The sequence below is a fragment of the Otolemur garnettii genome, unplaced genomic scaffold, assembly GCF_000181295.1.
Source record: "Otolemur garnettii isolate 467f Iridium unplaced genomic scaffold, OtoGar3 scaffold00004, whole genome shotgun sequence".
Taxonomy (NCBI): domain Eukaryota; kingdom Metazoa; phylum Chordata; class Mammalia; order Primates; family Galagidae; genus Otolemur; species Otolemur garnettii.
In genome coordinates this window covers 9,871,134-9,891,158 of record NW_003852399.1, presented here as the reverse complement: position 1 = coordinate 9,891,158, position 20,025 = coordinate 9,871,134, and the positions used below count along the sequence as shown (strand labels likewise).

The window sequence follows — 20,025 nt, the reverse complement described above, 5'->3', positions numbered from 1 at the left end:
TCATTGTTGTTTGGCAGGTCCGGGCTGGGGATTCGAACCTGCCACCTTAGGTGTACGTGGCTGGCGCCTTAGCCGGTTGAGCTATAGGCGCCGAGCCTTAGACAAGTCTTAGTTCACTTCTAAGCCTCCTTTTTAACATCTATAAAATGGGGCTGGTCACTGCGCCTCTCTTTAGGGATTTTTGCAGGACTAAACTGAGAGAACATTTCTGAAAACCTGTACTGATCACCTACTTGACGCGTCGTCATCAAACGTTTGGCTCCGCAAGGGGGCGTGGAGGCACCTTGTCTCGCTACCCTGACGCTGAGCCAACTCCCCGTGGAGCACGTTTTGGGCAGCCGACTCCATTGGCCCCTGGCTACTGCAAGAATTAGGACTTGCCAAGTCTTGCTGAACCCAGGAATACAGAACCCAGGAACTAGCAGTGACCTTCAGCCTCCCTCTCCCTAGCCATTCCTATCTCTTCCTGGTCCTTCTCCTTGGCCTTATGTTTGAGAATTGTACTTATGGTCTAACTGGTTCTGCAGCTGCCCTTCATGTGGTCATAAATCAGTTTGCCAGGAAGGAAAAAAAAAACACTCTACAGTGTTTGAGCCACAACTTGCACGCGGGCCCCTGTTTCTTTTAGTTCTTGGCTTATATTTCCAGGCTCATTTTGGTTTCTAAATGGCTATATTTCAGGACCTGAAGGAGAATCTTGCTTGAAAAGGAGACCAGTGTTGGAAGTCAGAATTAAGTGATTTTAATGTTACAAAAGGCAAATTATGCATATGTATTTCTCGTTGATTTTTTTAATTAGTGGTCAAATTAAAGGGAATAAACACGTGTTTTCAAGAGTACATTCTAATCAAAAATTAAAGCTTTTCTGACTCAACCTGAAACACTTTAATTTCTATAGTCTTCATTGCTGTATCCTTTTCTTCCTCAGTACAGGGAGTCTTGTACGTTACTATACCTTTAGAAGTTCTCCTTTGGATAGGTTTACTTACTTTTCATTAATTGTGTGATGGCTCTTTTTGTCCAGCAAGCACTTCTCCAAGCTGCAGTTTAAATGCCCCTTCCTCAGGGCTCCCGGGAATATTTTTATTCCCCTCTTTCTTAGCACTGTTTAGGCTTAAAGGCCATCTTTGGGATCTTGGCAAGAAGATAGAGGGTTCTCTCAGTCAGGAGTTATACCTGGGTTTAAATTTCTGCTCAACCATTATGTGGCCAAGTGTCAGCACTGAGTTGTTTAGACAAGGACCTTAAGCTGGAATGAATTCTGTCTTTGCTACTTACTAGTGTGGGACCTTGGACAAGTTATTTAATTAACAATGATGACTGTTGTTGTGTGAGCATTAGGTGAGTTTTTGCTTGGAACAGTTCTTGACAGATATGTCATGTCAACATTCGCTATTGTAGCTCTGTGACCTTCGACAAATTAATTCGCTTTGCTTCAGTTTCTGTTTTCTCATTTGTAAAATAGGAATGAAGATAAAAAAGTATTTCATAGGGTTGTTGGTGAGAATTTGCCTCTGGGCTTCGTGGATTAGTGAGTGTTCAACAAATGGTTGCTGGAATTAATTAGTAATACTGGCATCTCTCTGTCACCACATGTGAGACTTCTAGTCCAGCCACGTCTGGCAGGAAGGATTGGGTGGTGGTGAAGAGCAATGGATATAGAGCCAGGCCACCGGAGTTCATATTCTGTCTTCCCCATTTCTTAGTTCTTTGATTTGGGGACAGTTTGCTTAACCTCTCTGTGCCTCAGTTTCCTTTTCTATTGAAAAGTGATTCTGAGGACATTTTCAGTTTTGCAAGGATTAAATGAGATGCTACATGTAAAAGGCTTAGTGTATGTTAGTCATTTAATTTTACTTTGGAAAATGTTAATCATTATTCTTTTTATCTCAACCATTCTAGTGCTGTGACTAGCACTTCGTAATTACTCAATAAATATTTGAATGAATAGTGTATGTAAGTCAATGTACTTCTGTTAGTACAGAGTAATCTCGATTCAGGATTTAGGGACTACAGTGATTTGCTTGGTTTCCTGACTATTGGAGGGTTAGGATAGGAGTCCAGCCATTATTGTGCCTTCCACAACATGTTCTTCTGTTCCCAGCTCCCTCCCACCATAAGACCACAGGCAGCACATTGTGATGTCCAAGCCTCCTGCCCCTAACTCACACTCACAGTTCCCCTCTGCTTTCTCTCGACTTTGTTACTTTCTGGGTCATCAAAGTTGAAGTGGACGTAATAAGGAAATAGGAAACCAAGGACTGGGATCTGAAATAAAAAATTGGTTTCCAGGCCCAGCTCCATCAATGTCTTGCCATTTCTTTTTTTTTCCTATCCCCTCCCAACTATGTTCCCTAAGGCAAATTAGGTAACCTTTCCAGTCTTTAGTGCCCTTCCCTACAAAATGGGAATAATAATACCTTCTCATGCAAGAATTGTGGTATTGGATCAAATAGGGCACAATATGGGAAGGAATTTGGTAACATAAACCAGCAAATGAAGAATAGTGTTGTTATGATTATTATAAGCTCTGGATGTGATGTTGGGGGTTGGCTCCACAATCCTTACACGTTTTTAAGGGCAGTTGATTGCATAAGGACAAGAAATTAACAGACCTAAAAACCTCTCTTGCTTCCTTTTCCTGCTTGACTGCAGGACCCTTTCATCCTCTTCACATTTTTCTCTTGCCATAAAAATTTTTATTTCTGCGTTTTTGTACCTTTGCATGCATTTGGATACCATTTCACGGTCCCCAGGATGGCTATAATAAAAAGAGATAATAACAAGTCTTGGCTAGGAGGTGCAGAAATTGCTGGTAGGAATGTCAAATGGTGAGGCCACTTTGGAAAACAGTCTGGAAGTCTTCAAAGATTAATTAGGCATAGATTTACCAGATGACCCAGAAATTCCACTCTATGGATTATCTTAGCATCTTCCTTCTTCTTGTAAGACTCCTAGATATATTCTCAGGAGAAATGAAAAACAAACGTCTATATAAAACTTGTACACGAATGTTCATAGCAGTATTAATCATGGTAATCAAACATAGAAACAGCTCAAATGTCACATAACTGATAAATGAATAAACAAAATGTGGGAGAGCCATATCATGGACCAGCCATAAAAAGGAATAAAGTACTCACCGTGCTGTAACATGGATGGAACTTGAAAATATTATGCTAAGGGAGAGGAGGCAGCTGTAAAAGGATGAATATTTTATCCTACATTTATATGAAATGTCCAGAATAGGAAAATCTGTAGAGGCAGAAAGTAGACTGGTGGTTGCCAGGGACAGAAGAAGGGGGACTGGACAGTGACTGCTCATAACTATTGAGTTTCTTAGGGGGGGTTGCTGAAGACGTTCTCTACTTGGTGGTATCGATGGCTGCACAACTCTGGATATACTTGAAACCACTAAATTGTATACATTAAACCAGTGAATTGATTGGTTTATAAATTATACCTCAGTAAAGCTGGTATAAAAATGCTTGGATGAGACATTAGACTGATAGAAAACAAAACATTAACATTTTTTAATTGCTTTATGTTTGATTGGCCAAAGAATGTAACAAAATGTATCACTAATTCAATGACCCGACATTTTTATCATATCAGGTGGGACTGATTATACAGACATATCTGTATGATGGAGATATTGTTGTCATAAGTGGTGAAGAAAATCTTCTCATAAGTTTCCTAATTTGAAGATAATCAGCCACATATAAATATTAGTGGCATTTTTTGCTATGGCCTTTTAAATCAGTTCTTTTTATGGGTTGTATACAGGGTGCCCATAAAGTTCCTGTGCAATTTAAAATTTACAATTATTTTAAATTGCACATGAACTATATGGACATCCTGTATATGAAACTATCATCTTGAAATCTGCTCGTACAGTCGTAACTATGACACTAATTAACCCAACTTCCATCTCTTGTGTGGGGTAATCCTGAAGGTACTGATGAAGGAAGATGAGTTTGTAATAGAGCTTTTAGAACTAAAGAATCTCTAAAATATCACTATCGTCTTTATAGTAATGGTAGGAATTACTACATGGTACGTATTACCTGCTAAGGACTCTATCAAGTGCTTTCTATTAATGCCTTTAAACTTTATAGCAAAAGACACTCTTATTGCCTTCATTTTACAGATGAGAAAACTGAACAATGGAGCGTTTAAAGTAACTGGCCACAGGTTATTCAGCCAGACGATGACAGAGTGGAGAGTCCCTACTCTTACTCCTTTGAGCCTCAGGCACCACCCAGAGTCCCTGCTCTTAAGCAAAATGTTAGGCTGCGATTTAATGGTTTCCCTAACTCGTGACTAGCATTATGTTCTTTTATTTTAAAGCATTAAAATAATGTACTACTAAGACACATTTAAAACAGATTCATGTATGGGAGAATATCACATTCTGTTGTGACAACTTTTGCAAACAAAAAAAGTAGACGCATTGTTTTTTCCATTCTGTTGGGAACATCTAATTTATTCTTAGAAGTATTTATATTTTGACAAGGTAGAATCCTCATCATGCAGTTCTGCAAACTGAACTTAGACTCCACTTCTGTTCTGAAGTTATAACCATTTTAATGGAAGGATAAAGTGCAATTGCAATTCACTATTTTGCCATCTGTGAGTCTGCGAGTGGGGTGGGAAGGAGAGTGAACAATGTAATGAGGAATGCTTAAGTAAGAAAAATGTCTGAAGCATTTCAGTTTTGCTCTTCTATCTACCTAAATATGCTAACTATAACAATCTTATCCAGTCACTACAGTTGATTCTCCTAAAAGCAATTTACTAGGCAATGAGTTTTAGCTAAGTTGCAGGAAATTGCAGTTCCTTCAAATTCTGTGGTGCATTGCTTTTTTTTTTTTTTCTAGAACAGATGGCCTTTCCAGATTCTTACAGGTTCACTGTTGCCTTTTTAAATGAAAATGTGTTCACTAGATGCTTAGTTGCTTTCCTCAATTTGCTTTACAAATGATAATGCGTGTAGATAAAAGGGAAAAATCAGAACATTGATCCAAAGACCAAGGTACAATAAATCAAAAGTTAGTTACAGAATTTAGAGCATGTTGAATAGGAAAGGGAGGAATAATTCATTTTATTGAACTTTGAACCTAAGGAATTTTAAGATTGGGTAAAGATGTCTTAGGGGGTAGCCCCCACTGCTGGCCATTAGTCTGGGAGCTTCAGGCCACTGAAGTGGGGATGGACTGCCCTCCATCTGCCCTCCACCCCACTGAAGCTACTCCTGAAATCTGGTCTAAGGGGCCAATGCTGATATTTAAACTACAGCTTCCATCAGCTTTGAAATTAATAAGCCTGAAAATAAGTTAAATAAACCTAAACAGAAGAGAATTTGAAGGAAGGCCTTTCTCCCCTCCTGTCATCTCTAGTATTCATTTTGATCTGGAGTTTATTTCCCTTTTGTTAGGTGGTGGCTTTTTAATGGTTCATTTCCATGAGTTTAGCGATTAGGAGAAAACAAAGGAAACAACAATCAGTCCCTCTCTTTACACAGTAATCACACTTTTGTGTGTTCCTCCCATTATCTATCTAGGAGGGGTGGGTACCAGGTCCTTCCAGCATTTATCAGAGTTACCTAGACTTGAAGTGTATGTCAGTAATTGTTTTCGTGGATCATTAGATGCTTGGGGGGCATTGTGGAGACAGAGTAGGGGGAGAGGGCTTAGCAGGACAGCCAGCAGCCTTGCAAGCAGCTGTTCCCTGTGGTAGTGCCCACAGCAGCAACTTGAGCTCTTCTCATCAAGGCTGGCTGGGATGGATCCATCCTTTGAAGTGATCACAGAGAGCACTAAGTTACCCAAGTCTGCACAGAGTAGGGGAAGGGAGATAGGGAGAGAAAACACACCCTGGAGTGAGGGACAAGATATCCTTTTGTGTGCCCAGTTTTTTAGATAACAGCTGTTACTAGGGTGTGGCAAAAAGAACAAGTGTCAGGGGTTCCACCTTGGGGAAGCTCACAGCAGCTGCAGAGGAAGAGGTAGGGTAGCTGCCAATGCCAGTGAGAAAGGCTCCAGTCTTTATAGCCCTCAGGCAGCTACTTAGGGTTCTGTTGTTTGTGTTTGCCTTGATCCTGGTGCCCTGTCTCCCTATTGTAATAGTTTTACCTACAGATTTCTGATTCTGATATTTCCTTAGAAGGTCTCTTGAGTCCACGGCTTGGTCCCAGTGCCCATTTAAGTCTTCACCTTGTTCAGATCGTCCAGCTGTGAGATGCTCTCCTTTGGGTGCTGAAACTTTTACAGGTACAGAGATCCAGACTCTGACCTTGACTTCAGGTGTGAGAAACGAACATTCTGAGGGACCTTCTCTCATTGAGAGAAAGTCTCACTGCCTGCTATCTTCATTAGGATTAGGTTAGTCACTGCATTTTATTATGTGTGAAGTTTGGCCAACATCTAACAAGTTGTGAAATTCCAGAGGAATACGCTATCAGTGGTGAGTGGTGTCCAGACAGAAAAAGGAAGGGAGATGATGTAAAAAGGAAATAACGTAGAGATATGTAATTATTAATACATGCTGGTTGGAGAACAACCAGTACGTGAAAAGGCAAATTTACAAAGAGAATGTGTTTTTAAAGAATTGTTTGTTTTTCATGTTAAAGAAGGAGGATTAGTCCATATATTTATGTTGAGGATCTTAGGTTAGTTTGCTGCTTAAAATTAGCAAACCTTAAAGGTTTGTGCTTTATTTTCAGGCACACACAGTGAGAGCTGTAAAGAGTGAATTTCTTGTCTTATAGAACTACTGTTTTGCTTCTCAAAAATCCTACTTACCTTTACTCTTTAACTTTTACATAAATGGATGTGCACAGAATATATTCACTGCAAAAGCAGGCTTTATTCCCTGTAGTGACAAAAGGCTGTGTTTTACATCGAAGTGTAACGCAGCCCTTCATTATCGTAAGTTATGCTACAGTTGATAAAATCAGACTTTACCGAGGCTCACACACTTACTGTACTGTTTTGTTTGGAGGAATTCACAACAATAAAGCTGTCGAGGACGTGGTTTGGAAGGAATGATCTACTACGTCCGTAGGCAGGATTCATTTTCCTTTACATTTATTAGAATTTATTTTATTAACGACTAGCTTGTAGACTCTGTAGTCACACACATCACAGTGGGCATAACCTCAGTCATCACGAGAGAGGATTGCCATACTTTAAGGCCATGATAGAGACACTTATTCTACTGCCATACTTTCAAGAGCCAGAAGTCATCACAAAATTTAAAGACATCCAAATATAAGGAACATGAGTGAATTAGAGCCTTTTTATCTAATATTTTATTATGAAAAGTTTCCAATACACAAGAAAACTTAAAGAATTTTGCAGTGAACACCCTTATACCCACGTTAAGGATTCCACAATTAACATCTTACTGTGGTTGCTTTATTACATAACTGTCTTTTTCCCTCTATCATTCCATCAATTTATCTTTTTTTAAAGCATTTCAAAGTAAGTTGTAGACAATAATACACTTTTTCTAAAACTTTCAACAGTTTGCTAACCAATGTTCACTATTTTTTTTCTTTTTTTGAGACAGAGTCTCAAGCTATCACCCTGAGTAGAGTGCCGTGCGTCATAGCTCACAGCAACCTCCAACTTGGACTCAAGAGAGCCTTTTGCCTCAGTTTTTCTATGTTTATGAGAGACGGGGGTCTCACTTTTGCTCAGGCTGTTCTCAAACTCTTGAGCTCAAGCAATCCACCAGCCTGGGCCTCCCAGAGTGCTAGGATTATAGGCGTGAACCCCTGCGCCCGGCCCTAATGTTTACTATTTTTCATGGTTACTATTTTTCAGAGATAAAATTTATATGCAGGAAAAACAGCCCTTTGATTAGTATGGGCTAAAGCATACATCTGTGAAACCCAACCTGCTGTCTAGACATCTTTATTTTTAATTTTTTAAATTAATTATTATTGTTTATTTATTTATTTATTTTTTAGAGACAGAGTCACACTTTGTTGCCCTCTGTAGAGTGCTCTGGCGTCACAGCTCACTGCAACCTCCAGCTCTTGGGCTTAGGTGATTCTCTTGCCTCGACCTCCTGAGTAGCTGGTACTATAGGCACCCACCACAATGCCTGGCTATTTTTTTGTTATAGTTTAGCTGGGGCCAGGTTCAAATCTGCCACCCTTGGTATATGGGGCTGGTGTCCTTCCCACTGAGCTACAGGCACCACCCTATCCAGACATCTTTAAACATATCCTGTTTTAAACTAGTTTTAGCAAGTTTCATGACCTAAAGCCACGCTGTATTAAAAACAGGCATTCTATTCATCAGCAAGGAAAAAAAATTAAAAGCTGGAGAGAAATGGTCATCAGTTTTATCAGTTATCATTTTTTTTAAGTCACTATGGTAATTAATTAAAAACATTATGTGTTTGGATAGAAAGAAACAAATCACATTTTCCCCCATCAAGGAGAGAGAAATGATTCCTCCAAATAAAGTGGCACCATACTCATATGTAATTTGAGTAGTTTGTAGTTTTGGGTATAGTTTGTAGTTCTTCTGAACTAATGCAACGTCCTTCGTGTTTTGATACTATACTGTTAGACTTGTCATACAATAGGCCTCCCCTCCATCCCCTTCCTTTAGCTCTGGACTCAGCAGAAGGGTCACAAAGCTTTGATTTGAATTTTACATTTCGAAGTGAAAAGGTGACTCAACAGAGACCTGAATCTGTCTTCCTACCTATTCCTGTAAACCTTTCCAGGCTCCTCTGAAGGCAGAGTTCTTTGTTTATCTGTATTTGTCCTGAGGCAAACCAATTTCATCAAATGGGAGAGAGGGCGTATACCTGGAGGAGTGGGGGTTATGAATGTGCCTGGTTGGGGAAGGGGAAGTACTACATATTCATGGAAATACTCCATGAATCCATGCCGTGTGCACTGCTTGTGTAATAAATATATTTAAACATCCGAATACTTAATAATCTGGAACAAATTCATTTATTGAAAAGTTGATATAAAACTGAGAAACATTAAAATGGAGTTATTCAAAATCTAATCTAAGGCTGGGGGAATGTGGAAGATGTTATCAGGCATTTATTGACAAAGAAGGACAGTTAGAACAGGAAGCTATGCGTCTAACACAAGGGAAGATAACTGAAATTCCTTCAGGGCATGGGGCCTCAAGACAGAAGAGGGACACAGCCCATAAACCTCTGATAAGCAACAAACAGTCCCCTTGGTGGGAAACCAGGCCAGAAATGGGCCTTCAGCTTCTGCTTTACAGGGAAGCTGGATTCTACTCTCTCCTAAGAAGCTTATGGCAGTAGTTTGGTACAATACAAAGATCTTCTCATAATTTTTAGAGAAATTAGAAACAAGAAGTTAGAGATGATAATCCTTGTAGAAGAGGGTAATCAAGGTGTTTATGTTTATATGTGGATTTCAAAGAAATGTCTATTTGAGCAATTCAGTTATTAAATAATAGTGATAGCAAAGTCTCAGGTCATATGAATTAAATACATATTCTGGCTGGGCACAGTGGCTTACTCCTGTAATCCTAACACTCTGGGAGGCTGAGGCAGGTGGATTGCTTGAACTCAGGAATTGGAGACCAGCCTGAGCAAAAGTGAGACCCCGTCTCTACTACAAATAGAAAAAGTAGCCAGATGTGGTGGCGGTGCCTGTAGTCCCAGCTACTCAGCAGCCTGAGGCAAGAGATCTCTTGAGCCCCAGAGTTTGAAGACTCTGTCTCAAAAAAGAAAAAAGTATATTCTTTCTTTAAATTCTTAATAATAATTCTTTTATCCTCATTTTGAAATAGAAGGAACCAAGGTATGAGCAATTTGCCCCAAGTCACATCACATTGGCATTAAGTATGAGAGCCTGGTTTCTTGGTTTTGAATTCTGACCTCCCAGAGATCCTACTAGGTACGTACAACTGTAGAAGTAGTTGTATAAAATCTCAAGAATTAAGGCCTATGCGTCTTGCCTTCAAGTAATCGTCTAAGTGGGGTGAGGATGGAGAAAAGGCATATACATTTAAGTAATAATCCAAAAGGCCGATGTATAGAGAGGTTTAAACAATAAAGAGGATTTCTTAGCCTACTTAGTATTAAAATTCAGATGAGGTTTGATCAGAATTTCACATCTATTTCCCTAAACTTGTCTTGACTCTACTCTTGCCAATACTATCACTTTGTCTTCACGATGACTTCTTTTGAAGCCACTGATGGCCACCAGCAACAATGGGGCCTGAAGGGAAGCCTGGCTGCCATCAAGTGCCAGCAGAAGTCTTGAGCTTCGGCTCAGCACCTGTAGCACAGTGGTTACGGTGCCAGCCACATACCCTGAAGTTGGCTGGTTCAAACCCTGCCCAGGCCAGCTAAACAACAATGACAACTGCAACAAAAAATAGCTGGGAGTTGTGGCGGGTACCTGTAGTCCCTTGGGAAGCTGAGGCAAGAGAACCGCTTGAACCCAAGAGTTTGACACCATGGCACTCTACCGAGGGTGATATAGTGAAACTCTGTCTAAAAGGAAAAAAAAGGAAGTCTTGAGTTTTGATCTTTTGGGGCCAACTTAACTCACAGACCCACAAGATACTAAGGCAGAACAATGTCGGTTTTCTTAGGCCTCATCATCTGCAGCGTTGTGGCAAGAACGATGGTATCCCCCTGAATGCCTTAGATCAATGAGGACCCCCACAGGCATAGACACAAGATCATTCTCACCCAGACAGAGAAGCTCTAAGCTACGGAAAAGGAGTCAGTCAGTGAGTAGAAGATAAGCACAACGTCTCCCACAAAAGGGATTAATAATTTGGTTTCGCTGGTGAGAAACCAGATTTTTTTTTTTTCCTGAGCAGGGTACTATGTGATTAAGGCAAAATTTTTGGAGAAATATTTTAAAGTTAGGAAGTGAGGAGGCTTATCCAGAGAAGAAAGTGTTCACAGAAAAAGGTACAATTTGGGAAAAGTTAGGGGACATTGGCATACATTTTGACCTTCCTGCTTTCCATGTAATCCCTGGTAAATCTTCTTACCATGCCGATGACCTGTTCATCTAGCTCACTTCTTCACCTCCATCCCCCACCATTCTCTGATTTGGAAGATAATCCCCGTTTGTTCAAGCAACAGAAATAGGATAAAACTCTCAAAGTATGACTAAAGTGGCAATTGGCTCAAGTTCAGATTATAAGAAATGGTGTTTATAATACTTGAGTTTTGATGTGTTTCCAAGAAACACCTCTGCCCAGAGAGCGTCCCAGCCAAAACTGTATAAAAATTATCTCTTTGTATAAGAAACGCTGCTTAAGGACTAATTAAGACACAGACTTTACAGAAAGGTATAAAATGTTCTTTGTGTATGTAACCCAACTGAGGAGAGATCTTCTGGATCACATGTTTCCATCATACATTTTTCCCCTCCATTCTCTATCAACTAGGAATTGGAGATACCCTTGATTATCAAGATGACATTTTTTTCTCCACAATTAATAAGATTTAAGCTTATCGCTCAGTGCACCATTGCACTGACATTGCAACAGTAAGTTTGACATGAATTTATGCTGCGTCTTCCCATAAAAATAAATAATAGAATTAAATCCAAATAAAAGTGGTTTTATTATCAAATATACTACATGAGTTTAGACTTTTATTCCACAAAGTCAGTGGCTCATGTACAAATGCAGCGAACCTTTTACATTCAAGTACTGACAAGGGACTGTGTTATGAAAAGCATGATTTTTCTTATGCCTGTGTTGACTATAAAAGAGAGAAGCTCCAGTTAAACCCATTGAGAAGCATCCATGAAAACCAAGAAGCTGGGCTTGGAGCCAGCACATTTGTCTCCATGTTCCCCGTGTGCTGAGTCCGCGCTAATGACGGCTTTAAGCCAAGAAGAGCAGAGTCTGATTCCTAAGGACTTTATTACAATTTACAATTACATCTTTCAAGTGAAGAAGGTAATTGTGGTGAGAGCCAGGAATTCCTTAGAAGCCACCGTTCCAGTGCCCCAGGATTTATTGAGCCGTTTTGTTTATCGTGAGACGAAATTATCTGATTATTTACATGCTTAATTAACTCGAGGGAATTTCTTCGGTTGTCTTCCTATTAGCCGCATTTGGGGTGATTATTTTGCTGCTGGATAATTTCTTTTCCTAAAGGGGAACACAAAGAAGAAGAGGAAGTTGGCTTGGCGATTTGTCAGCAGTTCTGGGAGAATGTTTATTCGGGGAGGAGTTTGAAATCAGTGAGAATGTGGGGATTATCTGGACGTGTTCAGGTCTTTGGTGTTGCCCTTATCCCATCTGTATTCCAAGATTTCTGGGTGGCAGCCAGACTCTCTGGGAGTGCATGGGGGAGGGGTACTAACCTCAGAATCGTCTCTTCTCTCAAGGTTCTTGAGACTTAGACATCTCTCTGCCACCTGTAACTCCCCTACCCTACCAGTGTTCCTCCATTCATTTTCCCATCTCTGCAGGAGAAAACTTCTGAGTGGCCAGAACTCGTCTCTTCTTCAAGAGCTTTTAAATATACGGGTGGCAGGGGGCCGGCCACCATCACCCCTGCAGTCATGCTCACTGAACCTAACACACATTTGGGAAAATCATACAGACTTTATTGGTTGCTTCTGTGAAAGGAAATTTTATTATGACATTTGTCCTAACATTTCTGAAAACAACACTCACCAGTAATAATTATAGGATGATTTGCTTTTATTAATAGAACATGACAATAGTTAATCAGGATACCTGGAGAATCTTGGGAATTGGGCCTTCATGGAGATTTCAGTACAATGTACAACAACAACAAAGCACTGATTTTAAACTATACTTGGGTCTATTCAGAATCTTTTTTGTTTTGTTTTGTTTTACCAGGAATGGAAAAATCTTTATTTCCTCTGCTGAAAGGGTCCATCTTAGAGGGAGAGGATGGCTGAGGCCAAAGAGGGCCTGGGAGAGCCCTGCACAGGGCAGGGGCAAGGGGCTGGTGATGAGGGCAGTGGGGAGACTGAGTCATTTGTTGTCTGCCAGGAAGAAGTCATTGTAGGCCATGCACAGTGTGGTCAGGAACACCGAGTCCTCCTTGAAGTCGATCTCCTGGTCACTGTGTCCAGGCTCTTTATCAGGTCATCACTGCTGCCTTCCTCCATTTTCTCTCCAAGACACAGCTCCTTCTTGATCAGCTCCTTAAGCTCCTTTCCTACTCAGGGTCAGCTTGCTGCCCACTCTCCCTGAATACCTTTGGAAACTGGTGACCATAGTGCTCAGGGCCTTCTCAAGAGGAGTCTCTATCACAGTGTGCGGCTCTCACCATCCTTGTTTACAGATGGGGCTGGGGCTAAGCTCACCATAGCACATGTGCTCAGTCCCAGAAGCCCCATCTTCCAACCAGAAATCAGAACTCACCATCTGATTCGTAAGGGGAGGCACCTGTCATGCCTCATGTTTTCTGGGGGGGGGTCTTAGTTTCCTTCCTCAGATCAGGCATCTGGAACTGTGTCTCTGAAAACTATAGTCACCACTCCCCACCCTCTCACTTCCCCCTCAGCCACTGTCCCTCGCTTGTCCCTCTGCAGTCACTGGTCCTTCTCTGAGGGAGCATGATTCCTAAGTGAGGACAGCCTGGCCATTGTTCAGAATCTTTTCCAAAGGTTCCGTCTGAGAAATGCAGTTAGTCACAACTGCATATGCTAGAACAAAAGTCACTCATACAGTATGAGGCCACGTGGCTTTGACAATCGTCTTTGTGACCTAAATGTCTTCCTTGATAGAAAGTTGTGAAAGTGAAGTGTGTGTTTCTCATAGGAGGATTCCCTGTGTCCTGCTGGGTAATTCTCTTGAAGGACGGTCAAGGTGATGACAGCCCTGTCTCCCCTTCCTCTTTAGATTTTTAGAAATGTGAAGCCTAAGCCAAAGCTGAAACCTTCTAAAAGAGAAGTCCAACTTTCATTACTGAATTTATTACCTGGTGATTTAAAAGACTGGATGCTGTTTCTGCTTTGAGCCTTCCATTGGCTTGTGCAGACTTCCATCAACAGGTCTACAACCCTCTATGTTTTTGCCTCCTTTGTATGGTGAGGTGGAGAAAGGTAAATCCTGCACCATTTTAGGGTCTGATTAAGGAACAGCTGTACCCAGGAACACGAAGGCTAAGTGAGAAGAAATACACATCCTCTGTCCTCTTACTATCCTACAAAGAATTGGGCATGCTCCTGAAGCCGCCGGCCATGCAGCGTGTTACTGTTCTGGGGGAGGGACCCTTGTCCTCTGTGACTTGACTTTCCTATAGTGTAAGCATGAGAGTGGCTGAGTGGCTTTATCTCTGGGGGACAAATATGGTGAACTCAGTCACCCAAAAGACTGAGCTGGAAAGCACCAGGTACACAGCACAGAGGCCTCAGGGGTTTGGGTCGAAGTCACAACCTCTCTTGCTGGGGAAAGAAAGGCTCACTGCCTGGCAGAGGTGGAGTCTCTGCGGTCACATCCACAAGTCCTGCGTGTCCCCCCACAGCTGGCCGGTCTGTGTCCTTTCCAAAGTGAAGAACGGCAGGTTAGGCAGTTAGACACGAGCAGGGTGGATGGCCGATGCGGTCAGGCTATTTTGGACTGGCTTGGGTCAGGCTGGCCGGAGTTGTTACAGGTATGCAGCTTATAGAAACCTTGCAGGTGGGTTGTCTGGAGAAGCTGGTTGTTTTACATGACTGATTAATGTCCCAGGGACTTTGTGATGTGGACAGATAGATATGAGTTGTTATGGGAACAGGGTCGATTAAGACCATGGGAAATGTCTAAGACACGCTGCCAAAATGCCCTCAAAAGTTGTGTATAAAGTCCAGCGCTGTCCAAACCATTAGAATAAACTTTTCCTTTTTTGCTAAAACTCTGCTTGTTCTTGTTCTTTTCAGTCATTTTGGTGACTACCTTGAACCGTCACGGTACTGCCCTGACTGTACTTTCTTCATTCTCATACTCAGAGATTCCTGACACCTGATGCTGTGTGCAGACCCTTCAGTGCCTGACTCTTTCTAGGAAAAGCATAGCACTATTTCCATGCTAGACGTCCGTTTCCACTGACTTGGACAATTGGAAATGAGGACTTGTTTGTCAGCTACAGACTTTACCTTATTTCACAGATGACGGTGTTTACTTCAAGGGTTAAACTAGGTTACATCTTCTAACCTCTGATGCTTTTTCATTAGTTAACACTCAACTTTGATCTATTTTACTTCTGCCAAGATAGGTGGATAGTGTATCCCTTGTGAGTTGTGTTACTATACTATTTGTTGCAATATTCTTTGGTTTTGTGTTATTCTGATTTTCTTTTAGCCTTCTCCACAAATAGCAACAATAATAACCAGTATTTATTGAATCCATTTTAGTGTGCCTCATAGTGTGATAAGCACTTTATGTGAATTATATCATATAATCCTTGGATAGGTATCCTTAGTCCTGTTTTAGAGATGCAGATGCAAAGGCTTAAAAAGATTAAGAAACTTGCCGAGAGTCACAAGGTGAGTAAGTGGGAGCCCAGATTGTAGCTCCACAGCCTCCCTTCAAAGGCAAGGAAGGCTCTTGGAAGGTTGAGGACACAGCTGGGCTCAGCCTAAGCTGATGAAGTGGGAGGTCAGGGGCAGGGATGCCCAGCTGTTGTGGCCATGGAGTTTGGACCTTTGAAATTGGATTTCTGACTGAATATTTGTGTCTGTTTGGGCAAACATTAAATTTGCATATGTAATAATAATTATTCAACTAAATGCATGAAAATGATGAATAACAACTTTGATACACTAAAATTAAGAAATTAAAATATTTAAAAGCTACAAAAACTTAGGTTGGTTGATGAATAATTTATTTATACTATCGTGTATGCCTAATTACCAGGCAACTTACTGATGATTACATATATAAGGAATATGTCACAAACACATAAAAACTATATATAGATATCACTATGGATTGTTGACTAAAAGTATTAAAAGTTCTGGAATATCACCATATTTGGCCATATTTTAGGCTCTGGAAGGAAACTTACTGCTACTTTTCCGTGATATGAAACTCCAGGAAAATGTATTATCTTCTGCTGAATATTTTTCATACATAGGAATAGACTGTCAACCAGGTGCAATGGCTGCCACCTATACTCCTAGCACTCTGGGAGGCCAAGTCTGGTGGATTACCCTGAGCTCACAGGTTCGAGACTAGTCTGAGCAAGAGCAAGACCCTGTCTCTAAAAAAAAAAAAAAAATAGCAAGGCAGTGTGAGGTGCACCTGTAGTACCAGCCACTTGGGAGGCTGAGGCAAGAAAATCACTTGAGCCCAAGAGTTGGCGGTTGCTGTTAGCTATGATGACACAGCAGTCTACTGAGGGTGACAAAGTGAGACTCTGTCTCAAAAAAAAAAAGGAATAGACTGTCACCCAAGAGACATTAAAAAATAGTTAAAAATTATTTGGTACATTAGAGCTAGAATAAGTTTTTACTCAATTAACTGGGATCATTACTACAGAGTCTATAGTAGAGAACCTTTAATTCATTGTTCTTGAAAATTGTAAGTTTATTCATTTGTCATTTTTTAATTTTCATTTTATTTTCATTTATTATATCATTTTCACTTTCACTGTCTTGCTTCTTGTTGCCCTGAGCTGAAGTGCAATGGCTCATAGTTCACGGCAACCTCAAGTTGCTGGGCTCAAGCAATCCTCCTGCCTCAGCTTCCTGAGCTTGTGCCACTAGTCCTGGCTAATTTTTCTATTTTTTGTAGAGACGGGCTCTTGTTCTTGCATAAGCCGATCTTAAAGTCTTGAGTGCAAGCTATCCTCCCATCTCAACCTCCCAGAGCGCTAGGATTACAGGCATGAGCCCCTGTGCCCAGCCTTCTGAAAACTGTAAGTTTAAATAGGAAAATAAGCACTGGACATTTAGTTCAAAGGCCTCGTTCTTTCTTTGTAGCAATGCATAAAGCTATAATTTTATGATTATAACTGATTTTTTTCACACCAGACCTTGAGATTTGGTGGAAAATATGACCTGTAGTTTAGGCATTGATTTTAGGATTAGAGTAATACAGAATGCTAAAAGATGAAGAATTCTTGGCTTCAAAATAGAAAGCGTGTAACAGGCTGGGTGCAGTGGCTCATGCCTGTAATCCTAGCACTCTGGGAGGCCAAGGCAGGTGGATTTCCTGAGTTCGTGAGTTCGAGACTAGACTGAACAAAAAGTGAGACCCTGTCTCTACTAAAAATAGAAAAAACTGAGGCAAGAGGATCACTTGAACCCAAGAGTTGGAGGTTGCTGCAAGCTATGATGATGCCACTGTATTCTACCCAGGGCAACATCTTGAGACTCTGTCTCAAAAAAAAGAAAATATGTAACAATCTAAGCTGCAAGAGGATATTGTATTTAGATACAATGTTATGAGAGAAAAAATTACTTTAGGAGAAGAGACTCTAATGAGTACTTTTAAGCGAAGATGACAAGCACTTTAAAGATGGATGTGCAACTTGGCATGTGGGATTTTTAATAAATAGGCTCTCCTGGCACTTTCAGGGATCCCAACAGAGGTCTGCTGTCACCTAAATTAAAGTTCTCAGTTTCTTCTTCTCTAAAGTTAGAAGAGTAAATAAGATTCTTGGAGCTACATGTATATAAAGTTCTTGAAATGAGGCCTGGCATATTAGGAAACACTCCCTGGTGTTTGTTGTTACCTCTGTTAATAATAGTAAATATTATTTATCTGTGATAGCCCAGGCCTTAAATACTAGCATTTTGAGAGGCTGAACCAGGAAGATCACGTGAGGCTAGGAGTTTGAGACCAGCCTAAACACATAGAGAGACCCCATCTCTACAAAAAACAGAAACAAAAAAATTACCCTGGCATAGTGACACATGCATGTACTCCCAGGTATCAAAAAGTTGAGGTGAGAGGATTGCTTGAGCCCAGCTCAGGAGTTGGAGGCAGCAAAGAGCTATGATCTCTCACCACTGCATCCCAGCCTGGGCAATAGAGCAAGACCCTATCTCAAAAAAAAAAAAAGAGAGAAATAGATCAACATGAATCAAAGTTAACATCAGGAAGTGCCTTTTCTTCAATTATGAAATGAGGGTATACATACCTATTTGTGGTGTTGAAAACATGAATTTTTAAATGACATATGAAAACCAATCACGTATGCCAACCATAGCCAAAACTATGGCTGGTGGGCAATATCTGACCCACTGCCTCTTTTTTTGTTTTTTGGGTTTTTTTGTGACAGAGTCTCACTCTGTTGCTCTAGACTAGATTGCTGTGGCATCATAGTTAACAGCAACCTCAAACTCTTGGGCCCATGTGATCCTCTTGCCTCAGCCTCCTGGTAGCTGGGACTTCAGGCACCTGCCACAATGCCTGGTTAGTTTTTCTATTTTTAGTAGAGAGGAGGTCTTGCTCTTGCTCAGGCTGGTCTCAAACTCTTGAGCTCAAGTGATCCCCCTGCCCTGGCCTCCCAGAGTGCTAGGATTATAGGTGTGAACCATTGCACTCAGCCCCACTACCTGGTTTTGTAAATAAAGCTTTATTAAAACACAGTCATGCCCATTTATTTACACATTGCTGACAGCTGTTTTCATGCTGTAATAGCAGAGTTAAGTAGCTGCAACACAGATTATATGGCCTCCAAATAAAAATTATTTACTCTTAGCCTGGTACAATGGCTCACTCCTGTAATCCTAGCACTCTGGAGGGGTCAAGGTGGGTGATTGCTTGAGGTAGGAGTTCAAGACCAGCCTGAAAAATAGTGAAACCCCTGTCTCTCTACTAAAAAATAGAAAAATTAGCTGGGTGAGGTGGTATATGCCTATAGTCCCAGCTACTCAGGAGGCTGAGGCAAGAGGATCACTTGGGCTCAGGAGTTTGAGGTTGCTGTGAGCTATGATGCCATAGCAATCTAGCGTGGGACAACAAAGTGAGACTGTGTCTCAAAAAAAAGGGGGGGGGAGGGTGGCACCTGTTGCTCAATGGGTAGAGTGATGGCCCCATATACCAATGGTGGCAGGTTCAAACCTGGCCCTGGCCAAACTACAACAACAACAAAAAGCCAGGAGTTGTGGTGGGTGCCTGTAGTCCCAGCTATTTGGGAGGCTGAGGCAAGAGAATTGCCTAAGCCCAGGAGTTGGAGGTTGCTGTGAGCTGTGTAACGCCACAGCACTCTACCAAGGGACCAAGGGTGACAAAGTGAGACTTACTTTGTCTCTACAAAAAAAAAAAAAAAAAAAAAATTACTCTCTGGCCCTTCAGAAAAACTTTGCCAACCCTTGATATATATCTAAGTAAGAAAAAAATGTGTGTGCATGCACACATGCACACATAGTGTGTGCTTATACCATGGAATGGAACACCTATTAGAAATTGCCTGTGTTCTTCCAAATGAGAGAGGAATATTTGCCAAATTTATAGATTAATTTTGGAAAGCTTTCATGCTATGATCATTTTCATTTTAAGAGCCTCATATTTTAGGAAATAAAGCTTAGAAACAGTCTGATAATTTTGATCAAGAGTAAAGACTCTACTTAAATAATTAGCCATTTGGAATCCTTAATTATTTGTTTTCTACTTATGTCCTCCTCATCATGGATGCCTAACACTTACTTTCGACATAGAAGATGACATTGAGCAGTGCCTGTGGCTCAGTGGGTAGGGCACTGGCCCCATATACAGAGGGTGGTGGGTTCAAACCTGGCCCCTGCCAAATTGCAACAAAAAATAGCCAGGCGTTGTGGCCAGCACCTGTAGTCCCAGCTACTTGGGAGGCTGAGGCAATAGAATCACCTAAGCCCAGGAGTTGGAGGTTGCTGTGAGCTGTGATACCATAGCACTCTACTGAGGGTGATAAGGTGAGACTCTGTTTCTAACAATAAATAAAGAAATAAAAGAAGATGACATTAATAATGTGTGTGCAACCACAGTCTAATGGATCTCTATTCAGTCCCTGCCAAAAGCCCATCTTCCTTTTGGTAAAATCCATATTGAGACCACATGTGATGTTTTTAATTAAAAGCGAAATGCC

General features: G+C 41.1%; 1 protein-coding gene and 1 pseudogene across 1 annotated transcript in view; one reads left to right on the top strand and one right to left on the bottom strand.

Moving 5' to 3' along the window:
• The window catches only part of DEPTOR (DEP domain containing MTOR interacting protein), a 158,478-nt gene that overhangs the window by 1,014 nt on the left and 137,439 nt on the right, over window positions 1-20,025 (top strand). The gene's annotated exons all lie outside the window — the stretch shown is intronic.
• LOC105887675 lies at window positions 12,717-13,422 on the bottom strand (annotated as a pseudogene).